The sequence below is a fragment of the Macaca nemestrina genome, chromosome 4, assembly GCF_043159975.1.
Source record: "Macaca nemestrina isolate mMacNem1 chromosome 4, mMacNem.hap1, whole genome shotgun sequence".
In the NCBI taxonomy this organism is placed as follows: domain Eukaryota; kingdom Metazoa; phylum Chordata; class Mammalia; order Primates; family Cercopithecidae; genus Macaca; species Macaca nemestrina.
The window spans coordinates 143,220,464-143,236,021 of NC_092128.1; the positions used below are offsets into that span (position 1 = coordinate 143,220,464).

At 45.5% G+C, this 15,558-nt stretch overlaps 1 protein-coding gene across 2 annotated transcripts in view; it reads left to right on the top strand.

The window, feature by feature from the left end:
- Positions 1–753: 753 nt before the first annotated feature.
- Positions 754–15,558, top strand: part of LOC105466392 (RAB guanine nucleotide exchange factor 1) — an 82,294-nt gene continuing 67,489 nt past the window's right edge. Inside the window, exon 1 of one of the 2 annotated variants that reach the window (XM_071095303.1) lies at positions 754–869. The gene's annotated coding sequence lies outside the window, so the exon portion shown is untranslated. The remainder of the gene's footprint in view (positions 870–15,558) is intronic. The other variant, XM_071095304.1, reaches the window with a different exon arrangement.

Consider the following 15,558-nt stretch of genomic DNA (forward strand, 5'->3'; position numbering starts at 1 on the left):
ATCACGTAAAGAATCACGTAAGCAGGATTCAATTTGTGACTCAACCATTAATACTTTGTGACACTGGCTAATTTATTTCACTTCTGGGTGTCGAGTATGTTGTTTTTGAGACAGGATCTCGCTCTGCTGTTACCTGGCCTGGAGTTCAGAGAGGGCATCTCTGCACCCTCAACTTCCTGGGCTATCAAACGATCCTCCCACCTCAGCCTCCCCAGTAGTTGGGACCACAGGTGCCCGCCATCATGCCCGGCTGATTTGTAAAATTTCTTTTGTAGAGACGAGGATCTTGCTCTGTGGCCCTGGTCTCAAGCGATCCTCCTGCCTGGGCCTCCTAAAGATTCAGCTGCTTTTGAATCAACCGATCGCCTTAAGACCTTTTAACTCGAACACCTGTCACATCCTAGGATCCGCGAAGGGCTGAAACTCAGTTTTTGAAGCGTCCCTCGGCGCAGTGGCTCCGCTCCACCTGCCATTCGCGCTACCACCGCGGCCGCAGCGTCGCCCTCCGGCTGCTGCGCGTCGGAAGCCGGAAGCAGGGACTGAGCCACAGATTAGGAAACGCCGGTTTCTCCAGGGCTCCCCAGCGCCCCAGCTTTAGCCCGGAGGCCGCCCTCTTCCATTTGCTCTTCGGCGTCAGGGCGTTACCCCACTTCGCTCGACGCTTTGGATCCACTCGCACTTCCTCCCGTCAAGAACCAAAGGCCCCGGAAGTGACGTTTACGCGCCGTGCGTGACGTGCGCTCGCTGGCGGTGCCGGGGGCGGGGCGAGCAGGAGGGTGGGTGTGAGGCGGGAGCGAACCTGGGTGCCCCGACTTACCCGAGCGAAGCGGGAGAGCGGCGGTTTGGACGCCGGCGGAGACGCGGGCGAGGTACGGAGCGGACGGACTGGAGCTAAAAGCTGCCCAGCTCTCAGCTACGGGAGCGGGGCGGCGGGGCGTCTCGGGCTGGGGGCGGCGGGGCGATCGGTCCGTGCCGTCCGCGGGGCCGGGGCAGTTGCGCGTCGGTGCCTCCCGCTGTCCTTAGTCCCACATTCCGTCCCCCGTCACTGCCGCCCTCCCCGTTCCAGGCCGCCCTCGGCTCCCTTAATCCTCACAGTGCGCGGCCTCTACGTCCCAGGCGCTCGTTGCCGGAATCTCCAGCGCCGGCCGAGCCCCGACGGCCTGACGCGGAGCATTTCCTGGCCACCTCCCTCTCCGGCGGCTCCCCTCGGCCTGGCTCCCACCTTCCGTCCAGGCCGCTAGCTCCGAAGCAACGTCTGTGGTCGCGCGGGGCCCCTCCCACGACCTCCCCGGAACGCGCCGGGATGGGACACTCGGACCCAGACCACAGCCCCCGGCTGCGGCAGGGGCGCTGGTACTTGATCCCGCGTCACCCTGGGGGGACAGAAGCGTCCCGGAATTGGGAGGGGATTTGAAGCCTGTGGTGTTGACTTCCACCCCGTGGCTGAGGGCGAGGCTGCGGGGCTGGGGTTAGGAGCAGAAGTCCCTACTTCCGAACCGTCTGGGAGGAGAGCCGAGGGATGCCCATCACGGAAGTTTAGGGAGAGAGAGGGAGGTACTCTGCCGCTTTGGAGGCTAGGTCATAGGCAGCTGGCGGTGTCTCAGCGCGGGTGACCAATCCTTGTGGTTGGGAAATGTGTCGTGGGCGCCCGTGGGCTCGTTTTGCCTTTGAGATTAGATAGGAAATTTTCCCAGGACGAGTTCACAGGAGCACCTTGGGAGTTGGTTTTTGGCTTGGAGAGCTACTTTCCCCCCTCTAAACCTAAAACTGCTTTGTTTTTCTTTATTATTTTTTTCGAGGTAGGATCTCACAGTGTTGCCCAGGCTGGTGGCAAACTCCTGGTCTTAAGCGATCCTCCCGCCTCGGCCTCCCAGAGTACTGGGATTATAGGCGTGAGCCAGACTCTTTAACTGCTGTTAAAGAGTCTGTTCTGGCCGGGTGCGGTGGGTCGCTTCTGTAATCCCGGCACTTTGAAAGGCCGAGGCGGGCGGATCATGAGGTCAGGAGATCGAGACTATCCTGCCTCACACGGTAAAACCCCGTCTCTACTAAAAATACAAAAAAAAAAAAAAATTAGCCAGGCGTGGTGGCGGGCACCTGTAGTCCCAGCTGCTCGGGAGGCTGAGGCAGGAGAATGGCATGAACCCGAGAGGCGGAGGTTGTAGTGAGCTGAGATCGCGCCACTGCACTCCAGCCTAGGCGACAGAGCCAGACTCCATCTCAGAAAAAAAAAAAAGTCTGTTCCTTAAAATTGTTGTACCAAGATACTTGCCAGAGATGCAAGAAAATGTGATTATATTATTAATATTTAATGATAAATAACATTTTGCTTTTAAGAGTTACTGATTCATATCTGCAGGATTAAGAAATGTTCAGGATTTGAATTTTTAATGACCTTCTAAGCAGTCATGTTTTTGCTGTCTAGAAGTTGCCCAGTTGAGGAGAAGGGACAGTCAAGATACTTTGAAAACAGTGTGGTAAGCAGTGTGAGCTAAGATGGAGCACCGAGGAAGGAGCCGGGCATTTAGGCCATGCTGTTGGGTGTGGAGCCTGGAAGGGATCAGGGAATACTTTCTGCAGGTGTCCTGAAGAATGAGTAACATTTAGACTAACAGGGTGGAGTGAGGGAGATGGGCGAACCAAAGGAGAGGAGACCAGTAACTATAAGGAGGTGCTTATTTATTTAGAGACAGGGTCTCACTTTGTCACCCAGGCTGGAGTACAGTGACACGATCATGAGTCACTGAAGTCTCAACTGCCTGGGCTCAAGTGATCTTCCCACCTCAGCCTTCCGAGTAGCTGAAACTGCAGATGGGTACTGTCACACCCAGCTGATTTTTAAATATTTTGTAAAGATGGGGTCTTGCTGTGTTGCCCAGGCTGGTCTCAAACTCCTGGACTCAAGTAATCCTCCTGCTTCAAGTGTCCCAAAGTGCTGAAATTACAGGCATCAGCTACAGAGCCTGGAGGGTGGTTATTAAAGAGAAAAAGTGCAGGACAGAGATACAGGAGCTTAGGATTTATCTGATGGTAACAGAACCAGGGAAGGGTTTTTAGCTGGGTCCTTGTGTGGTTAAAATGGGTTTCTCTGGCCGGGCGCTGTGGCTCATGCCTGTAATCCCTGCACTTTGGGAGGCCGAGGCAGGCGGATCATGAGGTCAGGAGTTCGAGACCAGCCTGAGCAACATGGTGAAACCCCGTCTCTACTAAAAACACTAAAATTAGCTGGGCGTGATGGCACCTCCCTGTAATCCTAGCTACTCAGGAGGCTGAGGCAGGAGAATTGCTTGAACCCAGGAGGCGAATGTTTTGGTGAGCTGAGATTGCACCAGTGTACTCAAGCCTGGGCAACAGAGTGAGACTTCATCTCAAAAAAAAAAAAAAGGAAAAGAAATGTGTCCGTCTCTCTCTGTCACTCAGGCGGAATGCAGTGGCAGGAACACAGCTCACTGCAACCTCCACCACCCAGGCTTAAGCGATCCTCTTGTCTCAGCCTCCCAAGTAGCTGGTACCACAGGCCTGCCACCTACTAATTTAGCTTGCCTAGCTAAATTTTGTTTTTCCTTTTTTTTTTTTTTTTGATACGGAGTCTTGCTCTGTCGCCCAGGCTGTTGTGCAGTGGTGCGAACTTGGCTCACTGCAAACTCCGCCTCCCAGGTTCACACCATTCTCCTGCCTCAGCCTCCTGAATAGCTGGGACTACAGGTGCCCACCACCATGCCCAGCTAATTTTTTGTATTTTTAGTGGAGATGTGGTTTCACTGTGTCAGCCAGGATGGTCTCAATCTCCTGACCTCGTGATCCGCTCTCCTCGGTATTCCAAAGTGCTGGGATTACAACTGTGAGTCATCACACCTGGCCTAAATTTTTTTGTAGAGATGGAATCCCTATATGTTTCCCAGGGTGGTCTCCAACCCCTGGCCTCAAGTGATTCTCTAGCCTCAGCCTCCCAAAGTGTTAGGGTTACAAACATGAGCCACTGCACCCGGCCCTAACGTGGAATTTTATGTAGCTCTTACACACAGGCTGCTATGTAGCTGATAAGGATAAATGTTTTCAGTGTAGTGCTTGATTATTTGCTTTTTTTTTTTTTTTGAGACAGTCTTGCTCTGTGACCAGGCTAGAGTGCAGTGGCGTAATCTTGGCCACTGCAACCTCTGCCTCCTGGGTTCAAGCAATTTGCCTGCCTCAGCCTTCTGAGTAGCTGGGACTGACTATAGGCATGTGCCACCACGCCCAGCTAATTACTGCTGTCTTGTATTTTAATTTTCTCTGCTTATTAGATGTTTGAAGTGATGCCAGGCATGGTGGCTCACGCCTGTAATCCCAGCACTTTGGGAGGCCAAAGTGGGAGGATCGCTTGAGGCTAGGAGTTGGAGACCAGCCAGGGCAAAATAGCAAGACTGCATCTCTACAAAAAAAAAAAAGATGCTTGAAGTGAATGTATACTCATTTTCTAGTTGTTTCTTTCTGTAAGGATGTCTGACCCAGCTAATTTGTAAACAGGAATTCTGCATTCATTTATCTCTACATTCTCAACACCAGTTGGGCACACAAGTGTTTAATGAGTACTTAACTGATTTTATAAGAATAATTCATTGATTTCTTTGAATTTTGTTGCTGGTTTTCAATGAAAAAAATGTTATCAGTACTTACTCATTGTGATGTCTACATATAGAACTAAGATTCTGTTTACTTATGTGAGTCTTTGGCTAGAGACATAGAATTTCTATCTTGACTGTGAGTTTAATTTCTGGCACTTGTGGTTTTATTGGCTGCAGAGCAAACATCTCTAGCAGAGATATCCCTCAAATGTAGGAAATACCTGTGTAAACCTAACACCTGTGACTGAGATAGAAATGGTACCAAGTGAGTGGCTTCTTAGCCCATCAGTAAAGGTATCACACCGTAGGCCGGGTGCAGTGACTCATGCCTGTAATCCCAACACTTTGAGAGGCTGAGGTGGGCAGATCACTTAAGGCTAGGAGTCTGAGACCAGCCTGGATCAAGATGGTGAAACTCTGTCTCTACTAAAATACAAAAAACTTAGGCATGGTGGTGTGCACCTGTGATCTCAGCTATTCAGGAATCTTTGGCACAAGAATTTCTTGATCCCTGGAGGCGGTGGTTGCAATGAGCCAAGATCATACTACTGCACTCCATCCTGGTCAACAGAGTGAAACTCTGTCTCAAAAACAAACAAACAAAAAAAAGTGATCACACTAAAACCAAGAGTTTCAGGCTGGTGCAGTGTCTCATGCCTATGATACCAGTGCTATGGGAGGCCGAAGTGGGAGGATCGCTTGAGCCTAGGAGTTCCAGGCTGCAGTGAGCTGTGATCAAGCCACACTGCACTACAGCCTGTGTTGGCAGAGTGATACCCTGTCTCTATAAAAAGAAGTTTCATAGTACAGACCAAACATCTTGAAAGTCTTATTAAATGCACACTTCTATCGTAAAGCACTGTAGAAACATCATGTGTGTTACTTCACATGGCTGAAGTGAGTTTAAATAATCTGGACTATTGTTACAATATGTAAACATGTGAAATTACAGTTATCCCACTTAATACTATTTAACTTATGTTTATCTGTTTGATGTTTGGATAAAGGTCCTAAAATGCTTTAGGAAAACATTATACTTTTATGGTGCTGTTTTCAAGTTTCCTGTGAAATTCCTGTTTTCAGTGAAGTTACTGTCAGTGGGATACAAAGTGTAATTTATAGTAGACCTTTTTTTTTCTTTTTTTGAGACGGAGTCTTGCTCTGTCACCCAGGCTGGAGTGTGGTGGCGCGATCTCTACTTACTGCAACTTCCGCCTCCCCAGTTCAAGTGATTCTTGTGCCTCATCCCAACCCACCATCTTGGGCTCCCGCCACCATGCCCAGCTAATTTTTTTTTGGTGAGGGGGTGTGGTGAGACTGAGTTTCACTCTTTTTGCCCAGGCTGGAGTGCAATGGTGCGATCTTGGCTTACATCCTCTGCCTCCTGGGTTCAAGTGATTCTCTGGCCTCAGCTTCCCAAGTAGCTGGTGTTAACAGGCACGCACCACCATGCCGAGCTAGAGACGGGGTTTCACCATGTTGGCCGGGCTGGTCTCGAATTTCTGACCTCGGGTGATCCACCTGTCTCGGCCTCCCAAAGTGCTGGGATTACAGGTGTGAGCCACCGAGCCTGGCCCTAGTGGAACATTTTGTTTTTGGTAGCATAGCTCTCTTGGCAATGGACACTAAGATGACCAAAAACCATGATTATGATCAATTAATTAAATGTGGTTAAAAGTCAGAAGTTAGAGTAAGTATGTGTTCATGAATGCGTAAAATATTACACACTGAGAGAGTATTAAGCTTTTTATTTTCCCCTGGTAACAGTGAGGAGATTGCTGAAATCTCTGAAGCAGGAATGTAGCAAGAATTTTGAGGGCTCTAAATTCTCTGCTGTTTGACACTAAGGAATGGTTTGGCAGCATCCTCTATGCTAGGCACAGAACAACTCAGGAGGAATTGTACAAAGACCTTCTGAACCACATTTGAATCTAGTCTATTCAGTTCCCATTCAAAATAAATACACAACTGTAATTGAATTTATGGTATTCTAAAATTAAAAATCGCTTTTGGGGGATTTTCACATAGGGGTATATTTATAATTTTCTGTGTGCTTTGCAGTTAAAAATACATAATGAAAGTGTTTTATTTTTGTAGTTCCTCTGTTAGAATTTTCTAATTTTAAGCACTTTCATTTTTCCTTTAGAAGGTACTTTGGAGCACATAAAAGAAAATGCCTTTAGAAATTGAACATAGAAAATGTTTATTAATCAAAGAAAATGTTTTCTTATTGAGCTATAATTTTTTTCAGTGGAATATATCATTTACTTGTTCCACATCTTGTTCCAGAAAGGATTTGTAATGACTTACAAAGATACGTGCGACATGCTGTTGGTAACATACAGAGATAAGTGGGTGAGGAATTCAGGACTGAGGGGAAATTAAGATGGAAACAGGAATGAACTGTGTACACAGAGCACTTGGACTGAAGTCTTACGTGTTAGAAGGCCACACATTTGGCTTTGCTTTTGAGTAGCCAGTTCAGAGAAATATAATCAGTTACATGGGTCAGTGACCATAAGACAAAAGAGATCATTTCTGGTTTGGATTCCCAAAGACTCTTTACAGCATGCGTTTCAAAGGCCTAGTTGTCGAGTTTTACTTTATGTGTTAGTAAGACTCCTTATTGGCTTTTTGTGTAAGACGGTGATACAGCATCAAAACATTCCATAAAAACATTTCTCTTGCTTGCAAAATAATGTGATCCGAGTACTTAGATCTCTAGACTGATTTAAGGATCTGTTTTAGATTATCTAGATAAGTAGGTAAATTGCACATTCTTCAGCTACCTTCCATACTTTCTCAGTGGATCTTTTGTAATGAATTTATCAGCAGTGGGGTTTGAGTTTGTGCTTCCTGACAAGTTCCTTGAGTGCATCTGTTTTCTGTTGTTGGTGAATCACGGAGCCATATGTTTTAACAGGCATGCTTTATCATGGGGGTATCACAATGGAACAGTCTGACACGGGCACATATTTGTTTGTTTTTTGGAAGAAAATCACTTTATTCTGATTAACTCAACAAAGAATAAAATCATAACAGCTAGTTTAAGGGTGCCACACAAACATCTACCCAGCCATCTTAATGAAATTCTGCACAGTAAGAACACCCTTTTCCATTGCAGTCCTGAAGCAGGGAAGCTATGAGAGAGGAGAGGTTTACCTGACGATTATACTTTATACCTTCACTATCAATTGTATTTGTGGGCTAAATAACTTGGTTATGAGAGCTGATTTTCCATTTCTCCAATTCAGACTTTCTGATTAGACCAATCTGTTTGCAAGTCTGTACTGTTTCAGCACCTTATTGAAACCCTCACAGAGTTTCCTGTCACCTTGGTTCTGGGCACACTCCAAAAACTGTTTTATGTCATAGGAGCAAGACCGCTGCTGCCATGCCAGCTGGGTTCCCTGAGGCTCGTGGTAGGTGATATCAGGCCTTGAGGCTCACCATGACTTCCTCCACCAAAGCCTCAGTGGTGGCATGACCCAGTGTGTGTCCGACAGGGGCACATATTTGAATGAAAGCCATTTCACCTCCATACAGAGATGGGCTGAGGGAATACCAAACAGACTGAAGATTCATTTCTGGAAGTAGGTTTTGCGATGCGAGCGCCAGCACAGAGAGCATTGGCTTGAAAGCCCAGGCATATGATTTATTTTTAAAATGGGAGCAGATCCACTCATCTTAGATGAAATATCCAGTAAGTTGTGTTGTCTGTATTTTGCTCCAGCTGAAGAGTTGCACTTTCAAGTAATAATAGTTCAGATTTATCAAATGCTAACAGGAGCCAGGCATTGTGCTAATGGAGAGAGACCATCCTTATTCACTCCTACTCAGTAAACTGGGTGAAACTGCCTTTGCCTAAATATAGTTATGTAATGCTATCTTTCCTTAATTGTATATCTGTAAAGCTTTTGACATTGTTTTCTAAATGTGTTCCTCAAAAAGGAGTTGGGCTGGTGACCAAAGCTTTGAATAGAATATTGTAAGAAAGCAAATACAAAGTGTAAAAACAAAAAACACCTGGCGAGGTATTGTTCACCTGTAGTCCCAGCTACTTGGGAGGCTGAGGCAGGAGGATTGCTGGAGGTCAGGTGTTAGAGGCTGCAGTGCACTATAATTGTATCTGTAAATAGCCACTACACTCTAGCCTCAGCAACAAAGCAAGACTCCATCTCTAAAAACAAACAAACAAACAAACAAACAAAACCATAGACTAATGAAATAGAATGTCTAAAACTTATCATAACTGGTGTCTCAGGAGATAATATGCTTGGGTCCTGTTTAGCAAGTTGGATTATACTTTTATTTGTGTAAATTTATTGGCCATTGCAGTTGGGGTTGTATTGAGAATGTAGATTTTGTCTAGTGAGAGTGTAGATTTTATTTGTAATGAGTGCATGTGGATTTTATTTGTCTAGGGTTTTAAATGTTGTATAGTCGGCCGGGCGCGGTGGCTCATGCCTGTAATCCCAGCACTTTAGGGGGCCGAGGTGGGTGGATCGTGAGGTCAGGAGATCGACACCATCTTGGTTAACACGGTGAAACCCCATCTCTACTAAAAATACAAAAAATTAGCTGGGCGTGGTGGCGGGCACCTGTAGTCCCAGCTACTCGGGAGGCTGAGGCAGGAGAATGGCGTGAACCCGGGAGGCGGAGTTTGCAGTGAGCAGAGATCACGCCACTGCACTCCGGCCTGGGCGACAGAGCGAGATTCTGTCTCAAAAAATAAAAAATAAATAAAAATAAATAAATGTTGTATAGTCATGAATGGACACTTTTTAATACCATGTATGAGAAATTCAATGGCAAAGTGCTTTCATACCCATATGCTAACTGCTGATGCTTTTATAAAACATTGTTAAGGTGTTACTTGCCCCAGGAAATACAGTGTTTTATGACAGAGACAGTACTGAAATTCAGTATTTAAGTTCTTTAAATATCAGCTATATTGAGTAGACACTGCTTTCTCCCAAGAGCCTATTTTTGGCTTGTGACATATTAGGGAACAAATTGCAGACACAGTTTTTTCATTACCTGTAAGAGCACTTATAGGATGTAAGCTATTTCCTTAAAGAGGAATTTTTGCCTTTTCAATACTTCCATCTAGTAACTCAGTGCATTAAAAGATACATATTTTTCTAGTGCTGTAAATACATTGGTACATTTAAATATACACACATATAATGGTGCTTGAGAAATAAGTTGAGATTATTTTAAGGTTAAGGTTCTTAGATTCTGACAGAAAAACTGGTCAGCCAGTTGGACTACAGGTCCAACCAGTTCAGCCCCAAACATAAGCAATAGTGATTATGATAGTGATTCTGCCATTTAGGTCAGTGAAATGCAAAGATTTCAGTTTCATTCTTCAGCAAATGCTTTACGTGTGTTTGGAGAAGAATCTGAGTACTAGAAAATACTTTTCTTCTGTGTTTGTTCTGCTGTTAAATATACGGTTTGAATTCTTAATTTTAGAAGTTTTACTTTTCAGATCTAGAATTTCAGTTTGACACTTAACAAATTCCAGTTTGCAGTTGAAATTCTTAATCTTTTTATAAGTTTTCCCTCTTTTCTTTTTCTTATTTTTTGAGACGGAGTCTCTCACATTGTTGCTTAAGCGGTAGTGCAGTGGTGTGATCTTGGTTCACTGCAGCCTCTACCTCCTAGGTTCAAGCAGTTCTTCTGCCTCAGCCTCCTGAGTAGCTGAAATTACAGACGTGTGCCACCACACCTGGCTAATTTTTGTATTTTTTAGTAGAGACGGGATTTCACCATGTTGGCCAGGCTGATCTCAAACTCCTGACCTCAGGTGATCCACCCGCCTCAGCCTCCCAAAGTGTTGGAATTACAGGTGTGAGCCACCGCGCCCGGCCTTCCCTCTTTTTTTCTGTTTTTAAAAACATACCATTAAGTAAGTCTTTCTGGTAAAATCAAGTATAAATCATCTGAGCATCTATTTCTATTATCTGCTTTTTCTGTTGGTTTTTAGTTTTCTGAATGTGAGGCATTGTGAATACAGTAAGGGTCTGGATGATGCTGTTTTTCAGAGAAGAAATCACTGTTCCTTTTGCTAGGCAGGTAGAGTGGGGCTGATCACCTAATACTGCTAGAGACTGAGCTGAGGGTTGAGGTTGTGTTGCAGGTTGGATAAGGCTGCATTTCACTCTGATTTGCCCTTATTCCTAGCAGGTACCCACCTAAGCCTTTCAGTTGATAGTCTGGTGAGTTTATAGGAGTCCCTCCCCAACAGTGGTTTTATACTGTCATACTTGTCTTTTGAGAACAGTGAGATTGCTGAAAATTTCACTCTTGATTTTCAGAGGCTTTCAGTTTTGTTTTGAAACCTTCCCTGTGTGGCTGTAGAATTTGGATTATATCTTCAGGGGAAAACCAGCCTCCTCCCCAGACCTTTGACTCCTATTTCACTGGGCTCTTGAGCCCCAGAAGTCATAATCTTAGGCTGGGCGCATTGACTTACATCTGTAATCCCAGCACTTTGGGAGGCCAAGGTGGGAGGCTCACCTGAGCCCAGGAGTTCAAGACCAGCCTGGGCAACAAAGACCTCATCTATATAAACAAAAAAAAAAAAAAAAAAAAAAACTAGCCAGGTGTGGTGGCTTGAACTAATGGTACCAGCTACTCAGGAGGCTGAGGCTCAAGATTGCTTGAGCCCAGGCATTCGAGGCTGCAGTGAGCCATGATTGTGCCACTGCATTCCAGCCTGGGTGACAGGGAGACTCTGTCCCAATTTTAAAAAGTCTTGGCTGGGCGTGGTGGCTCACGCCTGTAATCCCAGTACTTTGGGAGTCCGAGGTGGACGGGTCACAACAAGGTCAGGAGTTCGAGCCCAGCCTGGCTAACATAGTGAAACCCTGTCTCTACTAAAAATACAAAAATTAGCTGGGTGTGGTGGTGGGCACCTGTAATCCCAGCTACTGGGAGGCTGAGGCAGGAGAATCACTTGAAACTCGAAGGTAGAGGGTGCAGTGAGCCGAGATCACACCACTGCACTCCAGCCTGGGGAACAAGAGTGAAACTCCGTCTCAAAAAAAAAAAAAAAAAAAAAAAAAAAGTCTTGATTTTTGTCTCTTCCAAAAGCTCTCTCATGGTTCCTCATATTCAGAAAAGGGAGTCTCCCACTGGGAATGAAGTCATGAGAATAAATGGACATTTTCGTAATTGTGGTGTTTTCTTTATCTCAAAGGTAGTTCCTAGCAGTATCACCTGGAAACTTGTTAAATTCAAATTATCAGGCCCTATCCCAAGCCAGCTGAATCAGAAACTCTGGGGTAGGACCCAGTACTCTGTGTTTTAACTAGTCTTCCAAGTGATTTTAATGTGCGTTGAAGTCTGAGAACCACTGCTTGTCAGGTTAGTTGTTTGCTGTTTAATTTTTTTTTTTTTTTTTTTTTTTTTTGAGATGGAGTCTCACTTTGTCGCCCAGGCTGGAGTGTAGTGGCACAATCTCGGCTCACTGCAAGCTCCGCCTTCTGGGTTCACGCCATTCTCCTGCCTCAGCCTTCTGAGTAGCTGGGACTACAGGCGCCCGCCACCACGCCCAGCTAATTTTTTGTATGTTTTTTAGCAGAGACGGGGTTTCACCGTGTTAGCCAGGATGGCCTCGATCTCCTGACCTCGTGATCTGCCCGCCTCGACCTCTGAAAGTGCTGAGATTACAGGCATGAGCCACCGTGCCCGGCCTGCTGTTTAATTTTTTACTCCCACCTTTACTGAGCCCTGGAGAGTGTGTAAGGGACAAAAGTGAGAGAACACTGTCTCTGCATGTGCTTTGCCAGTCTTCTGGTGAATTGTTTGAGAAGCTTAGAAAACATCTGTTGAGCACCTGCTCAGTTCCTGGCACTCTGCTAAGTGGCTAAGAGCATGGGGTGGACATGTAAGCAAGTAATTGTAATAGGACATGAGTATTATAATGGCTGTATTTATAAAAAGCTACAGGAACTGGAGAGAGAATTATCCTGTCAGTGGGGAAGATGGAGTCAGATGTCCCTTGATCCTTGAACAAGGTAGGATTTGAAGGTGAACAGACACAAGGGTATTCTAAGTGAGTTCATAAATAGGATGACCATGTAACTTACTATCCACAGGAGGTCACTTTTGAGAATCAAAGCGGGTGCTTTTAGGCCAGGACTGTTGCTTGCTAACTGGGGTGTATGACTGCCCTATTTGTAAAGAACAAGTGATGCTGTGAACCCAGAGTTTGATGTAAATTTGTGGAAAACTCATTTCTTCTAATTATTTGTAGAGTTTATAACAATTCTTATTGGATGGTATATTTTTTTCCCCAGGGCTACTGTAAAATATAACAGGCATACTTTAGAGATATTACGGGTTTGGTTCCACACCACTGTAATAAAGTGATTCACACAAATTTTGGGGTTACCCAGTGGATAGAAAAGTTGTATTTTGGGCCAGGCTCCTTCTGCATCTCTGTGTTCTAGTTGGGGTGGGGTAATTTTCCTTTCAGTTTGAAGAGCTCTCCCTGGTATTTCTTCCAGTGGATGTCTTTGCATAACAATTTTTTTTTTCTCCTCTGAAAATGTCTGTTTTTTGCCATCTTTTTTTTTTTTTGAGACGGAGTATTGCTCTGTTGCCCAGGCTGGAGTGCAGTGGTGCAATCTTGGCTCACTGCAACATCTGCCTCCTGGGTTCAAGCGATTCTCCTGCCTCAGCCTCCTGCGTAGCTGGGACTACAGGCGCCCACCAACACCCCTGGCTAATTTTTTGTATTTTTAGTAGAGACAGGGTTTCACTATGTTAGCCAGGACAGTCTCAATCTCCTGACCTCATGATTTGCCCACCTCAGCCTCCCAAAGTGCTGGGATTACAGGTGTGAGCCACTGTGCCAGGCCTTTGCCATCAGTTTTTAAAGGAAATAGTCACTGAGCACTGAATGCTAGGTGGGCAGGTTTTATCTTTCAGCCTTTTTTTTTTTTTTTTTTTTTTTTAAGCCATTCATACTTTAGAATCTTTCAGCATTGTCAGGTTATCTTCTGGCTTCTATTATTTCTGTTGAGAATTTAGCTCGGGCGTGGGGGCTCACACCTGTAATCCCAGCACTTTGGAAGGCCACAGTGGGCAGATCACATGAGCCCAAAAGTTGGAGAGCAGCCTGGCCAATAGGGCGAGGCCCTGTGGCAACGTGGTAGCTCTTTTCCAGTACATTGGCCTGTCCAGCTCAGTTAGATGTCATTTACATATGTGTTTTATACTTTAGATACAAGAGACTTCTTAAAAGCTTAGAGCATAGCACGAATATTTGATTGTGCGTATCTAACAAATCTGAATAAATGCATTTCAGGTCTAGGCATTGCGTTTTGTATTTCTCTAAACCAGTGTGCGCGCGTGTGTGTATATCACTTTACCCAGCCACAGCAAGTGATTACGGATGAAATGGCTGCAGCAAAACTAAAACTATGATATGCCTTTGAGAAAAAAATTCTGAGCTGAGTGCATTGGCTCATGCCTGTAATAGCAGCACTTTGGGTGGCCAAGATGGGAGGATTGCTTGAGGCCAGAAATTCGAGACCAGCCTGGGAAATATAGTGAGATCCTGTTTCTGTTGCCCGGGTGCAGTGGCTCACACCTATAATCCCAGCACTTTGGGAGGCCAAGGCGGGTGGATCACAAGGTCAGGATATCGAGCCCATCCTGGCTAACACGGTAACTGTGTCTACTAAAAATACAAAAAATTAACTGGGCATGGTGGCAGGTGCGTGTAGTCCCAGCTACTCTGGAGGCTGAGACAGGAGAATGGTGTGAACCCAGCAGGTGGAGATTGCGTCACTGCACTCAAGCCTGAGCGACAGTGAGACTCCGTCCCCCCAAAAAAAAAAATTTAGCCAGGGATGGTGGTGCACACCTGTAGTCCCAGCTACATGGGAAGCTAAAGTGGAGAGGATCACTTGAGCCCAGGCAGTCATGGCTACAGTGAGCTGTGATCATGCCGCTGCACTCTAGCCTGGGTTATACAGCAAGACCGTATGTCAAATAAAAGAAAAGAAGAAAAAAAACATAAAGAAAAGAAATGCCTTTAACAGAGACCACCTCATGTATTGCAGGTTGTTGTTCCTTTAGGTGGAGTTAGGAGAAATAATTTTTGGTCAGTAACTTAGTGAATAAATGGACCATTTGTGCTGCTTCCCTGGGTGAGAGCATAGAGAAATGGTACAAAGTAGGCTACAGTAGCCAGATTATCTTGTATGTAATTTTGAGCTGTTAGTCCAGAGAATGGCATGCTCAGATTAGAGTTACAATTTTGCTTAACCAAGGAGGGCTTGATCTAGTACAATAGAAGACTGTTGTCTGGAACTCATTCCTTAAGAATGCTGCCCTGCTTGCTCTGCTCATTCCAGCAGCAATCAACTCTACATTATGTTCCAGGGAGTTGATTATCATTTGGAATTATTTGTCCAGGCTAACGTTTGGACAAATATTGTTTTGTTATATTTAACATTAAAACTCTGACATTGACATTCACATTCATTTTGGAAGCATATTTAATCATATGAAAGTTGGTGAACCTTGGATTACAGATTGGAAATACTAATAAGCCTTTTATTAGAATGATGGTGTCTTCATACCATGAAGGTGAGGACTGAAAGATATATAAGAGGCCGGGCGCGGTGGCTCAAGCCTGTAATCCCAGCACTTTGGGAGGCCGAGACGGGCGGATCACGAGGTCAGGAGATCAAGACCATCCTGGCTAACACGGTGAAACCCCGTCTCTACTAAAAAATACAAAAAACTAGCCGGGCGAGGTGGCAGGCACCTGTAGTCCCAGCTACTTGGGAGGCTGAGGCAGGAGAATGGCGTAAACTCGGGCGGCGGAACTTGCAGTGAGCTGAGATCCGGCCACTGCACTCCAGCTTGGGCGACAGAGCGAGACTCTGTCTCAAAAAAAAAAAAAAAAAAAAGCCGGGCGCGGTGGCTC